General features: G+C 40.9%; 1 protein-coding gene and 1 pseudogene across 19 annotated transcripts in view; one reads left to right on the top strand and one right to left on the bottom strand.

Annotated features, from left to right (window-relative positions):
- EPB41L2 (erythrocyte membrane protein band 4.1 like 2) overlaps nucleotides 1-22,974 on the top strand; it is a 206,461-nt gene that overhangs the window by 31,394 nt on the left and 152,093 nt on the right. The gene's annotated exons all lie outside the window — the stretch shown is intronic.
- LOC141373032 (U4 spliceosomal RNA) lies at nucleotides 19,412-19,530 on the bottom strand (annotated as a pseudogene).

Here is a 22,974-nt window from a genome sequence, read left to right as displayed (position 1 = left end):
AACATTGGGATAAGAGCTTAAACCGCACAAGTATTTTCATTTTTGCTGATGTAATGTCCTTATAAACTCTTCGGAGTGATGCCAGTCCCATTGCTGTGACGTTTGGCTCATGGAGGCACTATTAAATAATCATTGGCTATATTCACCATTGACCCTGTATCTTTTTGGCAAACATTTGCGTGTCTGCAGGTTTGTGAGGTAATGGGTAATAACTGTTTGACTTGCTAGGCTGCCGCCTGCCGAGCCCAATCTGCTGTGTCCCAGGGGGAGCGTAACAGTTATGTTGGGGCCTAGCCCTGGGGAAAGGAAGCTTATTTGCTTTATTGTCAGTTTTTGCTGTATTAAAATACATACTTGGATGGGAGTCTCGATTATAGGCCTTGCCGTTTTGCTTAAGTGCATTTCAGATTTAAAGGACTCCATTACACCTAATGGTGTGGGCTTGCAGAAAGAAGAGAAAAAAATTTCACACCCAACGCTGATGTAGACAGGAAGTTTAACTTTTTAGTATTTGGTTTTCATTTATTAGGAAAACTTGTATTTTTCCCCGTGTATTTTGTTTAGCCCCATACCCTGCATGTACTTGGAACAAGGGATATAAAAGTGGTAAGTATTGTGGTATTTGAGCTTATGTATAATGTTAGACAATGAGCTGAATAGGTGTAACAGAGACAGAGTAATTTGAAGACCAGTGATGTGTATTATTGAAGTACCTAGAGGACTTTATAGTAAGGGGAGAACTTTGGGAAGAACTGATGGGTTAGATTGGAAGAGCAGGGGTGTGGGGTAGAAGAACGATGGTGGGACAGCCATCCGTGCTAAGACTGGGGTGACTGCAGAGGGGCCCTCCCTACCAACTAGAGGAGCTGAAATCTGACCTGAAAGACAAACAACAGGGGGCCGTTGTAGCTGCTAAGTGGTGGAAAGATGAAAATAACATTTAAAAAGATAAATAGGCTTTGGCAGAGTTGTGCAGGGTGGTGTGTGGGAGAGACCTGAATTGGTGTTGTACACCAGGAGAGACAAGGTCGTGATGCACACTGGCTTTCCTTACTGTGTGACATTTATGTTGTTCAGTGCACTTGAGCCCATAGTGTGAACCTTTCTGCCTGACAGACACAGATTCGATTTGTCAGTCAGTATCCTGTTAATCATGGGGCTTGAGGAAGCCAAGTCATGCCCTTTTTCCTCCCCCACCAAGCAAGAAGACCAAAAGTCAAAAGCTCAACTCTCCTAGACAAATAACGAACCTTTAAGAGATACGGGCACGTCTAAATGATTAGGATGCAATTTATTAACTTAGAGTGGGAAATATTATGGGTGAGAGGAATATGCACATCATCCTGTCTAGTTCTGCTTGTTGGCCACATGACCCATTGGCAGGAGGTGAGTTGTGAGGGCAGATTCTGAACTGGAAGGTTGGTTATAATGCTTAAGAGAACGCTTATGAGTAATTCATTGCTATTTTTTGAATCTGTTATCTGCCTGTTCGTGGGCTTGGTGCTTTGTCCTGTTCATATAGCATCAACAAAATGGACCCAGTCCCTGCCCTCTTGCATCCTCACAATAAGGCTGTTCTTGCTACAGGAGACTAGTATGTGGGTCAGTCTGACCGCATACTCTATCCCTCTGAATTTATCTCCTTTGTTTCTGCACTGCTGGCCACTCTTCAAATTGACAAACTTTTCTTAAGTCATTTTATTAACTTCAGTCATCGTGCCTCAAATCTTAGTGGCCCGGGGGCCATCTGGCACCTTTTAGGTGATTTTGCACAGCATTGCTTTGATCTATTTTGTGATGGATAATCTTATATTTGGGTTTCCTTTTGCTTCCATGAACTGTGTACAGTTTGAAATAGACCCAGACTGCTAGCAGGGAGGTAGACCAGGAGGCCAGCTCATGGGTTCAGCTTCTACTTGCAATGATATTCTGGCTCTGAGCTTGCCTTGCTGCTTGTACAGTATTTCCATACCTTAAGGGGCTCAGAGTGGAGGGTTTGCTGTGGAAATAAAGACAAAGGGATGAATCTACCAACCTTTGCAAAGAACAGGTGACAGAGTCTAGTTAAGACAAACATGGGTGAAGGGGAAGATGGAATTAGAGGCAACTCAGAAGTGAAAGCCTAATGGGAAGTTGGTTTTGTGGGGAGATGATTGATTTTTTTTTTTCGAAGATTTTATTTATCTATTTGAGAGAGAGAGCGTGCTAGCACACATGAGCAGCAGGGAGGGGCAAAAGGAGAGGGAGAAGCAGAATCCCTGCTCAGCAGGGAGCCTGACGAGGGCCTCGATCCCTGGATCATGGCTGAAGGCAGTTACTTAGCCAACTGACCCATCTAGGTGCCCCAAGATGATTGATTTTTGATAGAGCCCCCAGTAGACTATCTAAGCGGAGATGAATAGGGGCCAGTGATTTGATACTGTGACTTTGGCGATTGATTAAGGCCAGAAATGTACATTTGGATAGACTGTATTAGGATTAATGACTGTCTGATCTTGAACAAGTGTGTTTAAAAGGTAATAATTCATTCCTTAAGGTATTGAAGATGTTGGTTTAATGATTCATAATAAAATAGCTAACACTGTGGTCTTATCCTAAGTACTTTGGTATGTACTATCTCATTTAATCTTCAAAACAAGTTAGGAATTGGATCCCCCTATCCCTATAGGGGAAACAGACTGAGAGCAGCCCCTAAGATCCCATGCTTACCAGGGTTGGAGTTGGGACTTGTGGGCATTTGAGTGCTGAGCTTACACTGTTCACCACTGCATGGCATTGCCTCTCAATTAGATAATTTATAAGCAAGCAATAAAAGGCATATGGCTTAAAAAAACCAAAACGAACTTGAAATAAGCAGAGTAGTAGAATGAGGCCTCCAGTGGGGAAGGAAATGGGCTAGACTCAGTTTTGGGATGATACCCCTAGAGAATGAGGACTATAGGGGAAGCGGATTAGGAAACAGATAAAGAAGGATGGCTTTGACTCCAAATAGAGGCGTGTTAAGGAGGAGATTTGTTATTGTTAAACATCAGCAGAGAATGTAAGTAGATGATAGGAACTGAGAATCCTACAGGCTGGCTTTTTCCTCTTCCTCAGAGAGGCTCTGAAATTAGTTGGGCTGGGATAGTATAAATTCATGAATATCCCGTGCTAAGTTTGATTTCTAGTGCATAGCAGACCCTTTACATCTACTAAATAAAAGAAGTGTGGCAGGAGTCCTTCGGGATATAAATAAGTCCTGGTCCCGGCCCTCAGGGACTGCTCGTTCTCGTTGGGGAACTCGATTGTTTCAAACGTCAGTGAGTTGTCCTGTGCTAGTGAGTAGCTGTCATCATTGCCCTGAGTGCTTGGCTCGTGGTCCTTCTTATTCATCGTCTGTCACATGTCATCTGAGGACAGAAATGGGAACCTCTGGAGAAGGGGAGGTTTCGTAGTGCCTTGGCCTGGATGTGAGACCCTTTGGAGCGCACACCCTCCTTCCTGGCCGCCCTGCCGTTGTTGCAATCGCTACCATAAACCCTCCGCTTCAGTGTTACGAGCTTACCAATTACTCATTCTCCTCGTGAATATGCCGCATTGTTCTATGGCGGGGGCTTATGTTATCTGTTACTCCCTCTGCCTGTTTTTCCTTTTCCTCATCTGTCAAACTTGTACTGACCTTCCAAGTTGAATTGGAAAGGCGGTCATCCTGGTGAGGTTTGCTGGCACTGCCCGCCTGCCTGGAGCAGTTCCTTCCTTCCTCTGTGATTCTGTCCATGCCCTAGATCTTTCGTATTGCTCCACAGTTCTGTGTTGGCATTAAGCGCCAACAGTGACGGGGCGTGCTTCGGGAACGTGGGCCATGTTCTGCCGTCCCTCCTTTCTCAGCTTAGCCCCGTGCCTGAGTCATAGGGAGGCTTCCATAAATAGATCCTGAGGGAGTTAAATAATAATGGCTCCGTGCCACTTATAAACTGGCAGGTTTCTCCAATATTTGTTTTTAAAAAAGTTTATTTATTTGATATGAAAAGGAAGTGAAATACTCCTGTAGACGTAGAGTTCTTTTCAGGAAAGGGAAATTTGTATTTGTAACCACTGAAAACTTTGGCTCACTGAAGATTAGATGGAACTAATTTTAGAGGGACAACAGGAAAAGAAATACATAGTAAAGTTGTTTACATCCTTCAAATGATTTTTGGGTCATTGTGATTGTGTAATAAACTTTTAGGGTAGCAGGTTAAATAATGAACTCTTTCCAGGTGTTTGATTTACTACTCAGTAATTATATATGCATATTAAGGTGGCAGTATATCATGTATTAATAGGGAAGGATTGCTTTTGTCATTCTTTCATTTTATGAAACTTTTTGTATAAAGCTTTTTAAAGATTTTATTTATTTGACAGAGAGAAAGAGCACAAGCAAGGGGAGCGGCAGAGAGAGGGAGAAGCAGGCTCCCCACTGAGCAGGGATCCTGATGCAGGACTCAATCCCAGGACCCTGGGATCGTGACCTGAGCCAAAAGCAGATGATTAACCGACTGAGTCACCCAGACACCCCTGTATAAAACTTTTATCTAATACAGTTTTCTAGGACATGACCTTTTTCATTTCCTTCTAACTTGTTTGAGATGAAGCACTTTTTTACTCATTTATTCAACAAATATGTGTCAGTGCCAAACAACGTTGTAGGTAATGGGAATAGAATGATTTATAAAAAATCCTCTTTTCATGCAAATCATGTTCTAGAGTTGAGTAAGATATGATGTCACAAGAATTTTATCCATAGACATATTTGATTACTTAATTATTATCTGTGACATCCATAAGAAGTTAGCCTTATAGAATCCGATTTTTAACATTTTTTAAAGGCTTATAAATGATGTTATTTATTTATTATTTTTTAAAAAGATTTATTTATTTGTTTTAGAGAGAGCATGAGCAGGAGGGACAGGGGGAGAGGGAGAGAGAATCTCAAGCAGACTCCCCTGCTGAGTGTGGAGCCAGATGTGGGGCTCGATCTCATGACCCGAGATTATGACTTGAGCTCGATCTCATGACCCGAGATTATGACTTGAGCCAAAACTAAGCCAAAACTTCTGCGCCACCTGGGTGCCCCTATAGGATATTATTTATAATTGGAAAGAAATACCCCCTAAGAACAATGGCTGAAAATGATGATTACACTATTCTTAAAATGGCAGCTAACACAGATTGCTCACCGTGTACAGGTATTGTAATACAACTAGAACATTTCAATTTATTTAAACCACGCACTCAATTTATGAGATTGGTGCTATCAGTGATTGCCATTTGGAAGCTGAGGAAATGGAGGAAAGGAGATTAAATCACTTGCATGGCAGCTAATTGGTTGAGCCAGGCTTTGAACACAAGCATGTTAGTAATTTATTAAAAACAAAATAAAACAATGAAAAGACTGTTCCCTTTGATGAGAGGCACAAAGATTGGAATATAAAGCAGATGGAGAATTATCTATAGGATTAGTAAAAAGCATGGAGTATTTAGGTGGTATATAGTGTAGTAATTAGGATCACTACTGGAGCCAGAATATCTGGGTTTAGCCGTTGCCTTGCTTTCATCGTCCATGAAACGGGAACCAGAGTAATGGCTATTTTATGGGGTTTTTGTAAGGATTAACTTAGTTAATATATGCAGGAACTCTTAGCAGAATGCATAGGAAGTATTCAGGAAGTGTTAGCTGATGCTCTTACTATTTTTGTTATTATTGCCATTTTTTAAAGATTTTATTTGAGAGAGAGAGGGAGAGAGAGAGCACAAGTAGGGAGAGCAGCAGGCAAAGGGAGAGGGAGAAGCAGACTCCTCGCTGAGCGGAGAGCCCTATGCGGGGCTCGATCCCAGGACCCTGGGATCATGACCTGAGCTGAAGGCAGACACTTTAACCGACTGAGCCACCCAGGTGCCCCACCATTTCTTTTTTTTTTTTTTTTTTAAAGGATTCCCTCTTTCCAGAGGTTTTGCTTGTTTTTTCTTTTTTAGAAAAACATGTTGCCATGTATTTGGGTGTATACCTTCCTTGCTTTCCTAATTGAGTTTTCTGTTTTGTATCACCTTGGTGTTTTTGGCCAGGGTTTTGCTCAGGAGGGTATCGGAATGTGGTTCTTTGAGTCTATGCAGGGTGTTTAGGTATTTTTCAGTAATTCTTATTTGCTGTAGTTTTTAACAGATAGCCACAACCACCAGCATATTACATAGGAAGTCCTCCACAATCTTGAGATGATGCTTGCTGAAATGATATTCTTCTGGGTGAGTCATTGTGGCAGGATTCCAGCACTCACTAACCCCTGTGAAGCGATGAGAAAGGGAGGTGTAAGAGTGAGCTTAAGAATTTTTCCAGGAGCATGAGCAGCACCGTGAGTGAAGTGCTGGGCGTCATGGGAAAGCCCGTCAGTAAACTGAACAACTTGGATTCTAATCATCAGTGATGGGCTTTCTGATTTGGAGCCTAAATTGTTGATTTGCATCTCTCACCGAATGCACCGTGGATATTTAGCATGGAAAATCAATTCATTGGTCTTGTTACTGTCATTTCATTCAGTTGTGGATAACTCCAGTGTTGGTAGCATTTTGGAATGTGTGTAATAGAAAGGGAGAGGAGACCACTTGGGGTCAAGGAGAATATGGAAGCTAGAACTACAGATTATTTAGAACACAGTAACAACAAGAACACTACATAGCAAAAGTTGAGAGAGGCTGTAGGAACTGTAACCAGACATTCCTAGCTTTATTTTATTTATTTTTTTAAAGTAAATTCTACCTTCACTGTGGGGCTCTCGAACTCACAACCCTGAGATCAAGAGTACCATGCTCTACCAGTTGAGCCAACCAGGTGCCCTGACATTCATAGCTTTAAATTACTGTCAAATGAAAAAAAAATGTAAATTAACATTACATTTACAACAATAGAGAACCAAGAATAAGCCCCAGTAAATAAGGAAGAGGGAGTCAATGACTTGAACAAAAATTGGAAGAGGAAAAAAAAATGTAAATGATATCTAAGAGCTAATTTTGTGTTGGGAGGAGGAGGGATGGGAAGTCACCTGATAAAGGACAAACCTGTAGCTATTTTAGCTGGGGAAAAAATGAGAAAAAATTTTATAGCCTTAGACCAGGAGACATTGTAAAGATACACCTCTGGTAATAATTTAGAAATTAATCAGCGAAATAGAAACATTGCCAGGAAAATATAAATGTTTTCCTTCAAAAGACATAGAAAAGGGGCACCTGGGTGGCTCAGTCGTTAAGCGTCTGCCTTCAGCTCAGGTCATGATCCCAGGGTCCTCGGATCGAGCCCTGCATCAGGCTCCCTTCTTAGTGGGAAGCCTGCTTTGCTTCTCCCTCCCCCATTCCCCCTGTTTGTGTTTCTTCTCTTGCTGTGTCTCTCTCTGTCAAATAAATAAATAAAATCTTAAAAAAAAAAAGACATAGAAAATCTTGGAAGTTAATAATCATAGAAAAGGGGAGGCACCTGGGTGGCTCAGATGGTTAAGCGTCTGCCTTCAGCTCAGGTCATGATCCCAGGTTCCTGGGATGGAGCCCCGCGTCCCGGTCCTTGCTCAGTGGGGAGTCTGCCTTTTTCTCTCCCTCTGCTGCTTCCCCTTGCTTGTGCCTCTCTCTCTCAAGCTCTGTCTCTTGCAAAAATGAATAAATAAAATCTTAAAAAAAAATCATAGAAAAGATGAAAAAATATGAGTTACTGGGCCTCAATTATAGGAAAATGTTTTTATACTACCATGGAACAGAATACTCCTTTACTGTTCCAGAATATAGAACTGTATTAAAGCATTCTTTTTAGAATTTGAAGGCCAACATAACCCTGATAACAAATACTGATCAGAATAGTGGGAAAAAAAATAGGCTAATGTCACTTATAAATATATGTAAGGACCCAGTAAACCTGTCTCCCCCCAAAATCTATTATAACCAAATGGAACTCATTTCAAGAATGTAGGAGTAAGGGGTGCCTGGGTGGCTCAGTCAGTTAAGCGTCTGCCTTTGGCTCAGGTCATGATCCCGGGGTCCTGGGATCAAGTCCCGAGTCCGGCTCCCTGCTCAGCGGGGAGTCTGTTTCTCCCTCTACTCCTCCCCTCCGGCTTGTGCTCTCTCTCTCTCAAATAAATAAATAAAGTTAAGAAAAAAGAATGTAGGAATAATATACCATTTCAGATTCCTTTAATAGATTTTATCATTGCTAGATGAGCAATTTAATGAAAATTTAATATTCATGAAAATGCTAACTAAATTAGGAATGCATATAATTATTTAATATGCTAAATAATGTGTTTTCAAAATAATGTCTAATGTTATACTTAACAGTATGATAATAGCATATCCTTAAAGTCAAGATAAAAAATACTACTTTTTGTCATTTTTATGTGGTTCTTTAAATTTGTTAATACAATCTAACAAGAAATGAACATTAAGTATTGGAAAGGAGGAATGAAAATTATTTTTTCACAAGTTATAGAATATTCTGAGTGCAAAACCCGAGTGAATCATGGGATAGCCAATTAAAAATGCTATGTAAAAATCTTATTTCTAATTCCTGATGGTGTAGAAATTCTGTTTCCTAGGAACAAATCTAATAAGATTGAAATCTTTGTGGATAAATTATGGAACATCGAAAGATGTAAAAGAAGGGCTGAATAAGTGGAGAGCTGTTCATTGTTGGCAATGCTTGATACTGTAAGGATACCAGTTTTCCTCAGATACATCTATAATTTCAGTGAAAATCCACTCAAAATCCAAAGCAGTTTTCGTCCTAAAATTCATATGTAAATGAGCATGTGTTCAAGAATATCCAAAATAATTTTGAAGAACAAGTTGGAAAGACTTGCCCTACCACACATATCCAAGTTACTAAAATGTTGTGGCAAGGATAGGTAATTAGACCAGTGAACCTGTTATAAACCAATATAAGCCCAGAAACTGATATAAACCAAAATAAGGAAACTTGTTATATTATAAAGCTGGTGGTCTAAATCAGTAGGGAAAGGTGAACTATTAAAGAAGCGGGGTCAGTACATCCATTGATTGTCCATATGGGGAAAAAAATGAAATTTCATTCCACACTTCATACTATGTGCAAAAATTCATGATAGATGCATAATAGAGTTAAGGGCAGAAAGCCAGTCTTTAAAATTTTTAAATGAAAATATGAACATTGTTGGGGAGTAGGGAACACAGATAATACAAATGATAAAGAAAAAGATTGAGAAATTTGACTCTTGAACTTCCATACAAGAAAATATACTACATTGGAAAGAAAAGTCTTAGATTGGTGGAAGATGTAAGACATTGTTAGTTGCCTTCCTTTCTTTACAAACACAACCCTATTTTGTGCCCACTTAAGAATGGGTGGCTGTCTCCTTTGATGTCCTTCAGAGGTTGTGTGCAATAAGAGGTAAGCTAAGAATTTCTGGAAAAGCTTTGCTTTCTGAATATGGGGTCTTGTCTTTGTCTTTCCTGTTTCCCCTCTTGCCTGGAATGTGGGTATCAAGTTTAGAGTTGCAGCAGCTTTGTTGCAATGAAGAAGTTGAAGCTACATGTTCAAGATGGCAGGGCAGGAGGATAAAAGGCTAGTTCCATGATGATGTTCTTGACTGGATGCATCAGCCATGAATCACCTACTCCCATACTGTAGTCAAACGAGAAAAATGACTTTGGTCTATTCTAGCCATTGTAGGTGGCTTTTCAAGGGAGGATTACTATAGCCCATAAAATATAAGGATTAAAGTCTAGGTTATATGAACAACTATTATAAATCAATAAGAAAGGCAACCTAATAGAAAAATTGAGGATAATTGTAGGCCGTTCACAGAACCGGAAACCCAAATGGCCAGTAAATAAGCATATGACTCTCATTAATAGTTAGGAAATGCAAGTTAAAAGAGACTTTTCCATAACCATCATAATATGAGTGTAAAACTATCAAGCGTTGAGGAAGATGTAGAGAAGTTGTTATTTGTATTCACTTTTGGTGAGAATAGAAATTGTTACAAGCATCTTGCAAGAACATTTTGGCAGTATCAGGTAAAATTGACCATACCTCACTAGCCAGCATTCCACTAGATACGTACTCTAGAGACTCTTATACCTCTGCAAGGAGACATGGAAGCAGTGGTCATTGAGATATCTTAATAGCAAAGTAGTGGAAACGCTCTGTCCCAGTTGGGAAGAAGAAAGTTTATTTTATGATGGAGTACTATATAGGAGTTAAAAAGAATGACCTACATGTATGAACTACATAGAGCTACATATATGAGCATACATAAATCTGAAAAAAATTAATCTTGAACTAAAAATGCAGAAGACTATGAATTTGGGGATTAATACTTATGTAAAATATGAAAGCAACATTGAAACTATGCAAAACAATGTCATCAGCTACAGCCACTGAGAGAGGTACACACCTAAATAAGCAAATATTTCTACTCATCAGTGAATTTTCTGGAATCCTAAAAACTGATTTTTTTAAAATCCGGCTAATGTTAGTTCATTGCCTATTTTATTCCTGACAGTGTCTTATTTACTGGGGATGTTAAAACCGGAGTTGCTCCTTGAGCAAGTGGTATTATGTTAAATTTTTTTTTTAAAGATTTTATTTGTCAGAGAGAGAGCACAAGCAGGGGAAACAGCAGACAGAGGGAGAGGGAGAAGCAGGCTCCCCACTGAGCAGGGAGCCCAATGCGGGACTCGATCCCAGGACCCTGGGATCATGACCTGAGCCGAAGGCAGACACTTAACTGACACAGCCACCCAGGTGCCCCTATGATGTTAAATTTTTAAAGCACTTTGTAAAAATACTCATGTATAGCTTCATTTAATTATTCTAATTACTTTCTGAGATAATACACGTGCAGGATTTTTATTCTTATTCAAATTAAGTGGCAGTAATTTGACTTAACTTTCTGATTTCTAGTTCTTTTTGTAATGGTTTTATAGTTTTTTCCAGCAAACAATTTAATGTGTAGGTATACTTCATTTATGCAGTGGAACAAGTTATATTTTAAATAGAATTACAGTGGCTGTCTAATTGGAGTGATCCAACGGTGAGTCTTTTCTGTTTGTTTTTCAAGTAGACGACTTTCTGATTTATTGCCTTTTTTGGTTTTCAGAGGCGGGGGGCGGTGGAGAGGATGGGGGGTGTTGAGTGAACACAGTCCTTCATTCTTGGTGTGCACAAGAATCATCCAGTAAATTTACAACAACACACATTCTCTTCTTTCCCCCCGCCCATTATTCTGCCCTTTCTCTTTCTCTTCATTACTAGACTGGTTTATTAAGGGCTGTGAGCTTGTTCATTTTGGTGGTCTCCAGAGTGAACAAGCAGTCTGGTGGTGGTGTGTGTGTATGAAGAGCTTTCTGGAAGTGAATACCTGGACACAATTAGTACTATATTGTGGCTAGAGAAGACTAGGAAGGATTTAATTTAATTCATTTATTTATGTTTTAGGGAAGATTTTAATATTCCACAGTTAGACGTGTGCTGAATTGGTTTTCCATTAAACTCTCAATAAGCATCATTTTCAAACATTCTTTTCACTAGCCAGATCATTTAAAGACACGATTCTAAAATTCCAGGGAAGGATTTCACTGGAAAAGACGTAGCAGAAAATAAGAGTAAATAGAGAAGAATCTCATTATCTCACACAAGTATGCTAAAACAACTGGGAAGTGAACAGTTTTCCTCATAGAGAAGTTCTTCTCCAGCCCAAGCTACTGGGAATCGTTCGGGCCATTGGCAGCAACACAGAAAACTGCTCTTCTCACCCTTTCCAGCACAGGGATGTAGACGATTTGGAGCTGGAACCTATCCTCCAGCAACTGCTGGCTTGATTGAAGCCACATGTGTAGAGGTTTTCCCATGAATGGCCTTCAGTGCCCTTGCCATCCATAAAGTAAACCACACAGAGATACTTCAAAAACAAAAACACACAAACAAGCAAACAAAACACCCTCGACACATTTATTGTGTAAATACAGATGCAAACATAACCCATTGGGTAACAAATACATCTGAGTCTTGTGCGTTCTTTATCCCTCTCACTGTCAGCCCTGTGCTTTTTTTTAAATAACAGTAACTGCACAATAAATAGTAATTGAATATGGGGTGGAAGTGGGATGAGAACTGACAGAAATCAGTGCTTCTGTCTCTTCTGCAGGTTATATTTTAAGATGGGTTTTCTAATGTGTGAGCAATTGAAACATGGAACAGTAGTAAAGAGAGTCCTTGGTTGCCTATTTCGCTCAAATCTGAAGTAAATTTTCCCAAGCTGATTTTTTTCTAACATGGGCCAGAAAACCCATGTGTTTGAACTTGAGTGCTTTGAGTTCTCATGCCAGACCTCTGGATAACCTTGGGGTAACTCTTCTTCTGTTGCTGTTTACTTAGTCGAAAGTAAGCCGTGTGCGGATGGGGACAGTTAACTCGGGAAGGGCTTTTCTGTTCCTTTGGTGATAGTCTCACAGTCTGTTTCATGCTGGTGTTCAGCAGCACACAACACTACCTCCTACCTACACAGTAAGCCTCCACAAGGAGGCCATTTCTTCCCGATCCTTCCGTAGACACTTTCTCATAAATATTAACAATTCTGTGTCCTTTGAAGATGCTGATAAGCTGAAATCGCTTTGATATTCTGTTTTGCTTGTGGAGATGAAAGATGGTTTGGTTTATTATCAGTTAATGCAAGCAGTGAATGAAAGTGTGCTTGCAATTAGTACTTGCCCCATGTGCCGTTAATCTATTTAAATTGGGAAGATTACCTAAAATAACAAAGCGTGCCTCTTGTACTTAGATACAGGCAAGCCAGGTCTCTACCTACCAGACAGGTAAGAATTTTCCTTTGAATTTTAAATTTGGATTCTTTGGTTGGCCTTTCTGGGTTTTTTTCCCTGGTATAATCTATAGGATCTATTTTGCTACAATAATTCAGTGTATCTTTGAAAAGGAGTTCTGAACTTGACCATCTTTTAAATTACTGTTAATGTTGGACTCTGAAAAATATTCTTTGGATTATCCTTTATTAAATCAAAGTAATGGTATTTGAATTCAAAGTAATTGAATCCAGGTTCCTTTGCTTATCATTTTGGTCTCCGTGGTTTCTGGACAGTTTCGGATATTGTACCCTTCTGGAGAAGTTGCCTTTGTGTCATACTGGAACTTGTTCCGAGGTTACAAGTCATTTTTGGAGACAGTAACCATTCCCTGGAAAATACTGGGCTGATTTTCTTTTTCAGTCTGTGAATTGTGAGCTTGATTCATCAGATTGCCTTTTGGCATCTGATTTGCCCTGGGCAGGATAGTGTCCAGCTTTATTTGGTGAGTGACTGCAGATGCTTCTTGCCATTCAGGCTTCTTTATTTGTTGTTGTTGTTGTTTTTAATAAATGCCCCGTCTGTGAAATTTTAAACCAAATGGGATAAAAGGAATCCTGGTTTTCAAGGGTTCTTTAATTTTGCATTCAAAGGGCAATTTCAGCTTTACTCTTTCAAATTGAATGTTCCAGTTGTTGAGTAACTTAGCACCTCCTACCCTCACCTCCGCTTACGTATTTGAGGGAGAAAAATATAGATTGATTTGTATGCCCGAATAAAAAGTGGAGAGAAACTTCCACTTCATCTGTGTGGCTTGCCCAGATACCTTTATGCGATCCTTAAGATTATGGAAAAAGCCCAGGTTCAAAGGGAACATTTGAGGTTATTATTTTATTTAAATCGAAAGGCAGATGTACCTTTTTTTACCTACTTACTTGAAACATGGCGAGTTGACAATAGTGGGAAGCCAAGGACAGTTAAGTGCCGGAAATGGCTTCACGTGTTGCCTATTGCATCCTGGACGAGCTGGATAAAATAGAAACAGCTGGAATGCCAAATGCCCTATAAATTTCAGAGGCCGGTGTAAAGTCTGGTGGAGCACACTTTATGAGCTGGTTTCGTGCGGAGCTTTGTCCACAGGTCTTCGGTGACTTGCGCTCAGTTTTCTTCACAAAAATGCAAAATATTTGGGGCCCGTTTGAATTGCTAAATAAAAAATGGCGTGCATTTGGCTCCATCAAGCCAGTAGCCTTGAGAGATGGGCCTGCCTAGAAATTGACTACATTTTTGTGGGAGAACGGGTGAAAAGGGCAGTTTCCTGTGTTGCTGCCAAAAGGTCTGAACAATTTGTAGTAGCTTGTGGCTAGAAAACAACTTCTGTGAGGCAAAAACAGCAACTTCAGACTGGCTCCGGGTATGTGTGAGAAAATGCTCTTCTTTCCCTAGGCTTCGTAGAAAATGTATAGAGTGAAGTTTTAAACTCAGCTGCTTTAAGTGGTGTTATTTTGGTTGATTTGGATAAAACTTGGGGAAATATACTTGGAGTTAGCACAAGTGGTGCATAATGTGGTACCTAAAAACAAACAACAAACAAACCCCCAGCATTTATATTTTTTATTTACTTTTCTCCTGCCTTAAAAAAGTATTGGTAAATCTTGGCATGTAGGGTGTGCATTTTTACAGGAATTTTTTTTTCCTAGTTGACTTAATAGAAGTGTTTTCTTCATTTTGGCAGTGTGAGAAGTATGTTTATAAGATATGTATATGAAACTATTGGTAATTGCCGTAGAGGTAGTACTTACTTAATTACTTACCGGGCACCGTGCTAATATCCTCATACTGGTTAAGTCGTTTACTTCTCTGGATGAGAGAAATAGCTTAGGCAGGGCTGTCATGTAGCTAGAAAATGGTTGGGGGCTGTTGGATTTGGAGTCTGGTCTGTGTGTTCCTAATTATTTCAAAATAGGTACGGTTTCAGATATCAGATACTCATTTTGTAGATTTAAAGTCTGTTAAAAGTTGTGTTGTTTTTCTTTTTTTCCCTCGTGGAATGGGCTTGGATATGTGGAATGAGGATAGATTTGACTCGTTTTTAATGTTTTCACTCATCTTTTTCCCAACTGCAGCTTCCACCACACCTGTACTAACCGTGGCTTAAATGTTCCAGACTTTGCTTTACTTTTTTGGCCTTGGTTTTGATCTTTCTCTTCTGTTGGGGATTATCTCTTGGCTTTTCATTGAGATGCAGACAATAGCTGGTCAAGACCTAACCTTTTTCTTAATATTTTGCCCTGTTTGTTAATCTCACTTTCCTCTTTATTGTATATTTAATAACCTGATGCTCAAAATCTAGCGCACTTGTTTTCAACTGGGGAGGAGGTGGGTGTGTCTGTGTTTTTGTTTTTGTCCCATGAGGGACATTTGGTGCTGTTTGGGGACGACTGATGGCCATGACTTGAGGGTGCACTGCTAGCCTCTATTGCCTAGAGACTAGGGTTGCTGCTAAACATCTTACAATACACAGGACAGCGCCTCACAGCAAAGAATTACGGGCCAAAGTGTCCATCGTGCAGAAGTTGAAAACCTTGATGTAGCTATCCTAGGACACGGATCAAATGTAATTAATTAGAAGTGGTTTCTGTCTTCAAGAGATTTTTTTTCATAGCAAAACAACTCCATGGTAACTAGGTGAGTTTTTATTTTCTGTTTGAGAGGTGGAGGAAGAGGCTCTCCATCTGTCTGCTCACCCAGCCCTAAGCCAAATAACACAAGTTGACCTTACCTTGGAGTGTCTTTCTGCTGCTTCCTACTCTACCTTCAGCCCCCATCCTGACTTAGAAGAGATCACAGCTTTGAAGTATTATTTGCCATTATCTTAGTTACAATAAATGGACTGCCTATTACCAATGGTACATGAACCACCTGGGTTTGGGGTGAGAGAGAAGCAAAAGAATAAAAGGGTTGCCCACCCAAGTTTTGACTGGACTGAAGGTCCGAGTGTGCCTCTCATACTGAGTAGCAGAGTATGCAGTTGTGAATGCTCTGCGTAGGTCCACACATATCTACAGGGTCAAGCATTGATTAGCTTTGTAAACTGAAAACTAAAATACAGTGGATAAGTGGAATTTTTAGGTGAGCTTAAAAAGAAGAAATCTCTAGGTCCAGTGTTTAGCAAATAACTACCACGTTAGGGAAATTGACTTTTTTGTATTTGATTACCTTGTGAGTTGTTGGGTCTCATCTTTGTGATTTGGATTGAATGTTAAAAGTTGACAGGAACAACTCCTAGTGGTATCTTGATGCTGTGGCAAGTGTGTGGGATTCTCCACCTTTCTTAGCTCCTTGATCTTTCAGAGATGGCTCCACTTTACCTTACTCTGCTCTCTGCTTGTAGGCTTTTTTTTTTTTTTTTTTTCTTACCAGCTTGCTTTATGTAGGTATTTCCTACAATGAATTTGTACTCGGTGGCTTTCTCCGTGTGTCACTTACTAGGTTATGATGTCCTAGCACGGTGCTGGCTGCATAGTGACCCTTTATTCCCTAAACGTCGAATGACTGAATGGTGGAGGAAGAGGAGAAGCAAACAATTTAGCAACCTTAAAACCAGAGGAGAAAACCGTAGGTGTTTGAAAGTCAAAGTGTGCTGGGGAAGGGGTGTAAGGAAGGAAGGTAGGAATTGTTACACCAGTTGGACCGTTGTGCACTTTTTCTTTTTCATTCTGCTTGACTGAGGCTGGTAGGCTAGCTCATGGCCTTGGCCGCCTGTGGATGGCAGGTCCGAGTGGGGTTTGTCTCCTCTTCCTGAGGTTCCTTCGAGCTTAATTATCTTCTTGTGTTCTCTGCCTGTGCTGAAATATAATCTGCCGATTTTCTGGCAGTGTGATTTCAGTCTAGATTTCTCAACTGCGTGAGTCGTGGGTGTTCCCTCCCTCCGGGGAAGAACTGTGTTTTAATGTGATAGAAATGACCCTTGGAGTCCTGCGGTGATTTCCCTGTAGCAGTACTCCTATCTAGTACATTAAATTCTGGGCTTCACCTTTTTAGGGCCTCCTCAGGCACATTATGTTTTCTTAGCTTTCCTTCTCTTGGCCCTTGAATTCAAGAGACGCAGACTCCTTTTACTCTGGGGTTTTTCTTATGTGCATTGATGTCCCCATTAGTGGCCTGGGTTAGAATAAATAGCAACTCTATAATGTATGTGTCTTGTTTTTCTGTTGAATTACGTGAAAGCACTTATTTGACATTTTGATTCAAAATAGAGATAATTATGGGAAAAGCTTTCTTTCAGCAAAAGGCCCCCTAGTAGGGCATCCATTCTTATCACTGTGGCCATGCCATTGGACTTGTCCCTTGCAAATTGAACATGCTTGATCTCACAGGTGTTTGCATGGTTGAACAAATTATATTTGGACAATACACTGTTATGCCTGTCTGATTAGAGAGGCAGGGCGGAGTTGCAAAAGGACTACTTGGTAAGAGAATTAAGGAGAGTATTGGCAAACATTTTCTAAAAAAAGAAAACAAAAACACTCTGAAAGTAAATATACTTTTTCTTTTGTTCTTTAGTGGCAAAATGCTCTTAACTTATTGGAAGTCAGCCTTGTACTGCAAAGTCTTTTTTTTTAATCTAGTAACTTTCATTTATAACTATGAGATCGTTAAGCAATATCTGGTTTTCCTTATTGGAGGAAGCTGTAGTTAGATTGTGGCTGAACCCATAGGAAGATCCAATATCCAGTGGCCTATATTTTTAGTCTATAGTTGTTTTTTTTTTTTTTTTTGGTTGTTGTTGTTTTAGCTTTTTGCCTAGATGTGAAATCTGTGTCCAGGAGAGTGGAAGTGTAGGGTGGGTTGATGAGGGAACTGTCCTAGGATTTCTGGAGATCTCTGAGTCCAGTTAAAGTCTGTGGTTGTGATTTTTTTTTTTTTTATTTGACAGAGAGAGAGACAGTGAGAGCAGGAACACAAGCAGGGGGAGTGGGAGAGGGAGAAGCAGGCTTCCTGCCGAGCAGGGAGCCCAGTGTGGGACTCGATCCTGGTACCCTGGGATCATGACCCGAGCTGAAGGCAGACGCCTAACGACTGAGCCCAGGCGCCCTGTGGTTGTGATTTTTGAGAAAAGTTATCTTAGCTATTTTTGTTTTGCTGCATGATTGCAAGTAAGGCCAGAGTTAGGTGGAACATTCGAACATGCTGGAGGAGAGAGGAGCTGGGGGTTAAGGCTATCATGGTGGCCCATGGGATCCAAGGTGCTGAAGGAGGGTAACGAAGACCTGGCATTGGGAAGTGGGAGGGACACAGGCTGCTCAGATCAAAGAATTGGGGTTCGAGAGGGATTGAGCTAGAAAGATGGAAGATAATCAAAGGTCGAGATGCAGGAAATTAAGATAATGGTAGGATTATAGGTCTAGGGCAGGATTTTTCAAGAAATCATTTTAAAAAGCTTCTGCACAGCAAAGGAAACAGCCAACAAAACAAAGAGGCAACCCACAGAATGGGAGAAGATATTTGCAAATGACACTACAGATAAAGGGCTGGTATCCAAGATCTACAGAGAACTTCTCAAACTCAACACCCAAAAAACAATCCAGTCAAAAAATGAGCAGAAGACATGAACAGACACTTCTCCAAAGAAGACCTATGAATGGCTAACAGACACATGAAAAAACGTTCAACATCATTAGCCATGAGGGAAATTCAAATCAAAACAACATTGAGATACCACCTTAAAACCAGTTAGAATGGCAAAAATTAACAAGGCAGAAAACAACAGATGTTGGAGAGGTTGTGGACAAAGGGGAACGCTCTTACACTGTTGGTGGAAATGCAAGTTGGCACAGCCACTTTGGAAGACAGTGTGGAGGTTCCTCAAAAAGTTAAAAATAGGGCTACCCTATGACCCACAGCAATTGCACTCCTGGGTATTTACCCCAAAGACCCAGATGTGAAAAGAAGGGCCACATGCACCCCAATGTTCATAGCAGCAATATCCACAACAGCCAAACTTGGAAAAAGCCGAGGTGCCCTTCAACAGACTAACAGATAAAGAAGTTGTGGTCCAAAATACAATGGAATATTACTCAGCCATCAGAAAGGATGAATACCCATCATTTGCATCCACACGGATGGCACTGGAGGAGATGATGCTAAGTGAAATAAGTCAAGCAGAGAAAGTCAATTATCATATGGTTTCACTTATTTGTGGAACATAAGGAACAGTATGGAGCACATCAGGAGAAGGAAGGGAAAAATGAAGGGGGGGGATTGGAGGGGGAGACGAACCATGAGAGACGATCGACTCTGAGAAACAAACTGAGGGTTCTAGAGGGGAGAGGGTGGGGGGATGGGTTAGCCTGGTGATGGGTATTAAGGAGGGCATGTTCTGCATGGAGCACTGGGTGTTATATGCAAACAATGAATCCTGGAACACTACATCAAAAAACTAATGGAAGTACTGTATGATGACCAACATAACATAACAAAATAAATGCAAACAGCCAAAAAAAAAAAAAAAAGGCTAGGACTGGCATTTAGAATATGAGAAAGAATAAACAGCATGGGAGTCAGGGTCTTATCTAGCCTATGCGGAGTTATTACATGAATTAAAAGAAGATTCCCTCTTTGGGAAAAGTTTTCAAGCAGCAATAATCATGCTTTGGATCAGCCTCATGGGCCGTGGTCCTGCCCCTGCACAAAGCGTCCCTTTTGGGAGAGGGAAGGAGATGGGCAGTGGGAGGAAAGAGGTGCCCTTTTTTTCTGGCTGAGGAAATCCATTGGCAGAAGGTTTACTGAACCCAGGGCTGGATTTAGCACAGTCTGCCTAAGTTTAGGCATTAGTCTGGATCAGAGTGGATCACACATAGTCTTTTGAAAACTTTGTTTCTATTAAAACTGGGTGTGTTTACATTGTATTTGCAAACTGGGTTGGAGGGAAGGAAATATTTTACTCCGGGTCACATGTGGAAAAGTATGAAAGCCAGTGCTTGGGGTATGACCGTGGGAATGGGTAACTAAAATGGTGAGGAGGGCAGGCGCGCGCTCTCTCTCTCTCTCTCTCTCTCTCTCTCTCTCTCTCTCTCTCTCACACACACACACACACACACACACACACACACACACACACACGGCCTTATAAAAAGGAGTAGGAGTATGATAATAAAAATGATTTCAATTTGGAATGCATTATTCATGTGAAGGTTTGGGATTCTGCTCCCCTCCTTCCTAGTAACTTGGAACATTGTAAGGTGGTGGAGAGAAATGTGGTTCAGATATAGGGTGAGCTCTGACTCAACCCTGGGTCTCTGCAGCTTCACTGTCCGATTTAGGGAAGGACCAGAGTCTAGGTCGTTGCTAAGATCTTTTAAAAGCTAGGCAGTGAGGAGAGGAGAATTTTGGTGCGCTTTGGGTCAGAGGGAGAGAGCTTTCTGCGGTTTTCAACGATGGGTTGACTGTAGAACACATAGTCAGCAATAGATAGTTGAAAATTTTAGAGGATTAGGAGATCAGCTCTATAAAAAATCAAGTAGACGCAGTCTTGGGATTTGTAAGATATAAGTCCTAGCGTCTTCCTCCTGCTATGTTCAGGATTTTTTAAAAAATGAAGAAATATTAGCATTAGCATCCGAGTGTGAATTTTGGCTTTGGCCTTAGAATGCAAGTGAAAACAGACATGCACACTTAGCCTTTCCTCGGCCACTTCCCCGTTGTTAGGAGTAGTAAAATCGTGGTAGTAAGTTGCAAGGCCTGGGTTGCTTTCTAGACTGAACCTGGGAGGTGGAGAGTCTAGTTTCCCTTTATACTGGATCATCTCGGTCAGGCGTTGGCAGTGGGAAAGAAGCAGGAGGCTACGTTCTGTGGCTCTAAAAAGGGAGGGAAAGGTGACCAGGCCATGGTGGGTTGGGGAGTTAGGAGATTGGGTGGAGGTCCAGGTTCCTGTAGCACTTCAGCTCCTGTTACCCCAAGTTCTTACCCCAAGCTTGTGTCAGGTGCCTCATCTCTGGGTGGGCCCCTCGCTAGAGGAGTGGCCAGATAGGGATTCTTCCGTGGGTGTTTTCTGTTATGACTAGAGGGTGGCGGAAAGGGTCATCTACCCATTCTTCCTGGGGAGCAAATATGTTGTAGTTAAAACTCCTTGTGTATTTTCCTTAGAAGTGTTAAAGTTTGCCATTAATTTTTCAAGTAATTTGAGCCACATTATAGATTGATTGGATCTTAAATAAACTCGAGGAGTTAGTATTCCCTTTAATGACCGTTACTGTGGGGCAAGAAAATAATAGCTAACATGAACTTAGTGTTTATGTTAAAAACTGTCATTCTACCAACAGTATTTTATTTTTATCTGTATGAATAGCCATGCATTGTATTTTCTTAGCCTCATTTTACAGAATGAGGATTGAGGCTCACCTCTCAATTTTACTTTTTTTTTTTTTTTATGATTACTTACTTACTTAAAAGTAAGTCCTCTGCACCCAAGGTGGGGCTCAAACTCCCAACCCTGAGATCGAATCATGTGCTCCACTCACCGAGCCAGCGAGGTGCCCCAGGATTTCGCTTTTTGACACCTGGCCTCATTTCCCGCTGCGCCCACCCCTTTCGCAACCAAGTCAAGTCACTTCGTTTGGAGCTGGGGGTGTATGTGTGGTTCTTTTCTTTTTTTTTTTTTTTTTCCAGTCAGGCCTGTCATGAGTCGGGAGACCCTATATCCTGCCTGTGGACAGGAGTGCAGAGTTAGTCCTTTTCAGGCCTGCCAGATACTAAATACAATTTAGAGCAGCTAAGCGTAGCTCTCCAAAGATGGTCCAGACGGTATTTGATGCTGTGCTCTACAAAATGTTTAAAGCTGAAAAGTTGCAAGTATAGGGCTTCCTGAGCAGAGCAGTCAAGTGTGAGTGAGGTCTTCTAGGGCCAGGAAGGACTGTGTTTTTGTTAGCGTGAGGTGGGCTTGAGGATCCTAGCCACAGCTTGTTCTCTCGAGCCCTGGATGGTGATGACCTCACCCCCGCAGGTGCCACAGCCTTTCTTCCTAGTAGCCTGCCCTGCCCCACTCCACTCCTCCCTTTTTACAAAGAATACTTAAGGACTGCTGTGAGGTTTTGTTGCGAAAATAAGTATGAAATTCAGTTCTGTGTGTGTAGAGGTAGTGAGATGAAAATACAGTACTTTTTGAGAAGCAGACGGTCCCAGAAATTCCAGTTTCAGTTTACTTGCGTTCAGTCCCTCCCAAGAGATTTTTAAGGGGAAGCGTGGGGACAGAGGAGGGGTTTCAGACTAGATGAGAAAAATAGCTGTGGAAGAACAAAGTTGAGTGGTCACACCCCTCTGCTGCCCCCCCCCAGTTGAAGACTGGACTATAGTGTTGCTGAGGGAACTCTGATTTCCGGCCTGTTTCATAGAGGCTGAAGAGCTCTGATTCCTAATGGTAAGCTTGGAGTCAAGGGGTTGGATCTTTTTAATGATAAACTTAGATGTCTGTTGAATATTGGAATACAGAGAACCATAAATGGTAAAAGCTTGATTCTCACTTTCAAACACAATCGCTATTAGTAGTCTGTGTCTCTCCTTGTACCCTACTCCTAGCTTGTAGAATAAAGACTTCGGGGCTCATACTGTATTTTTGGATTTGATGTCCACTTTCATCCAACTTCATTTTGTGTGCAGTCTACCATGCCAAGTATTTTTTTTTAAATGTAGAATTTTAGAACTGTAAGGCACGTTCAGAGAGAATTTGTCTTTCCTCTGTTTTCTAGAAGAGGAAATTCAGAAAAGTGGGGTTAAGTGACTTGCTCAAAATTGTTTCGGAGCTGGAATTGGAACTGGTTCCACTGATTCCCATTTACTTCTCACTGTACCATGCTGCCCATTTCACTTTATTTACTGGGGCGAATTTGTGAGGTATTATCCTCTAGGATACATTAGAGATCATTGCCTTACAGCGTTAAATCCATCTAACTTTAACTTTGAGTACGAAAAGAAGTAAAACCTTGAAACTACCCAAACACACCTGTGTAGCTAATTTGTCCCAGGTACTTTGGAGAAGTTTGAAAACCATTGTGATATGGCTGAATTGCTGCTACCTTAGGGTTATTTGAGGTGAACCCGAGAGGAGTGGAAGTTAAAAATGTAGGCTTTACATTTAGAATAAAC

The sequence above is a fragment of the Callorhinus ursinus genome, unplaced genomic scaffold (assembly GCF_003265705.2).
Source record: "Callorhinus ursinus isolate GAN/ISIS: 27379988/994484 unplaced genomic scaffold, GSC_fseal_2.0 scaffold6, whole genome shotgun sequence".
Classification (NCBI taxonomy): Eukaryota; Metazoa; Chordata; class Mammalia; order Carnivora; family Otariidae; genus Callorhinus; species Callorhinus ursinus.
Note: the sequence above shows the minus strand (reverse complement) of the source record. Positions and strands in the feature narration are given on the sequence as shown.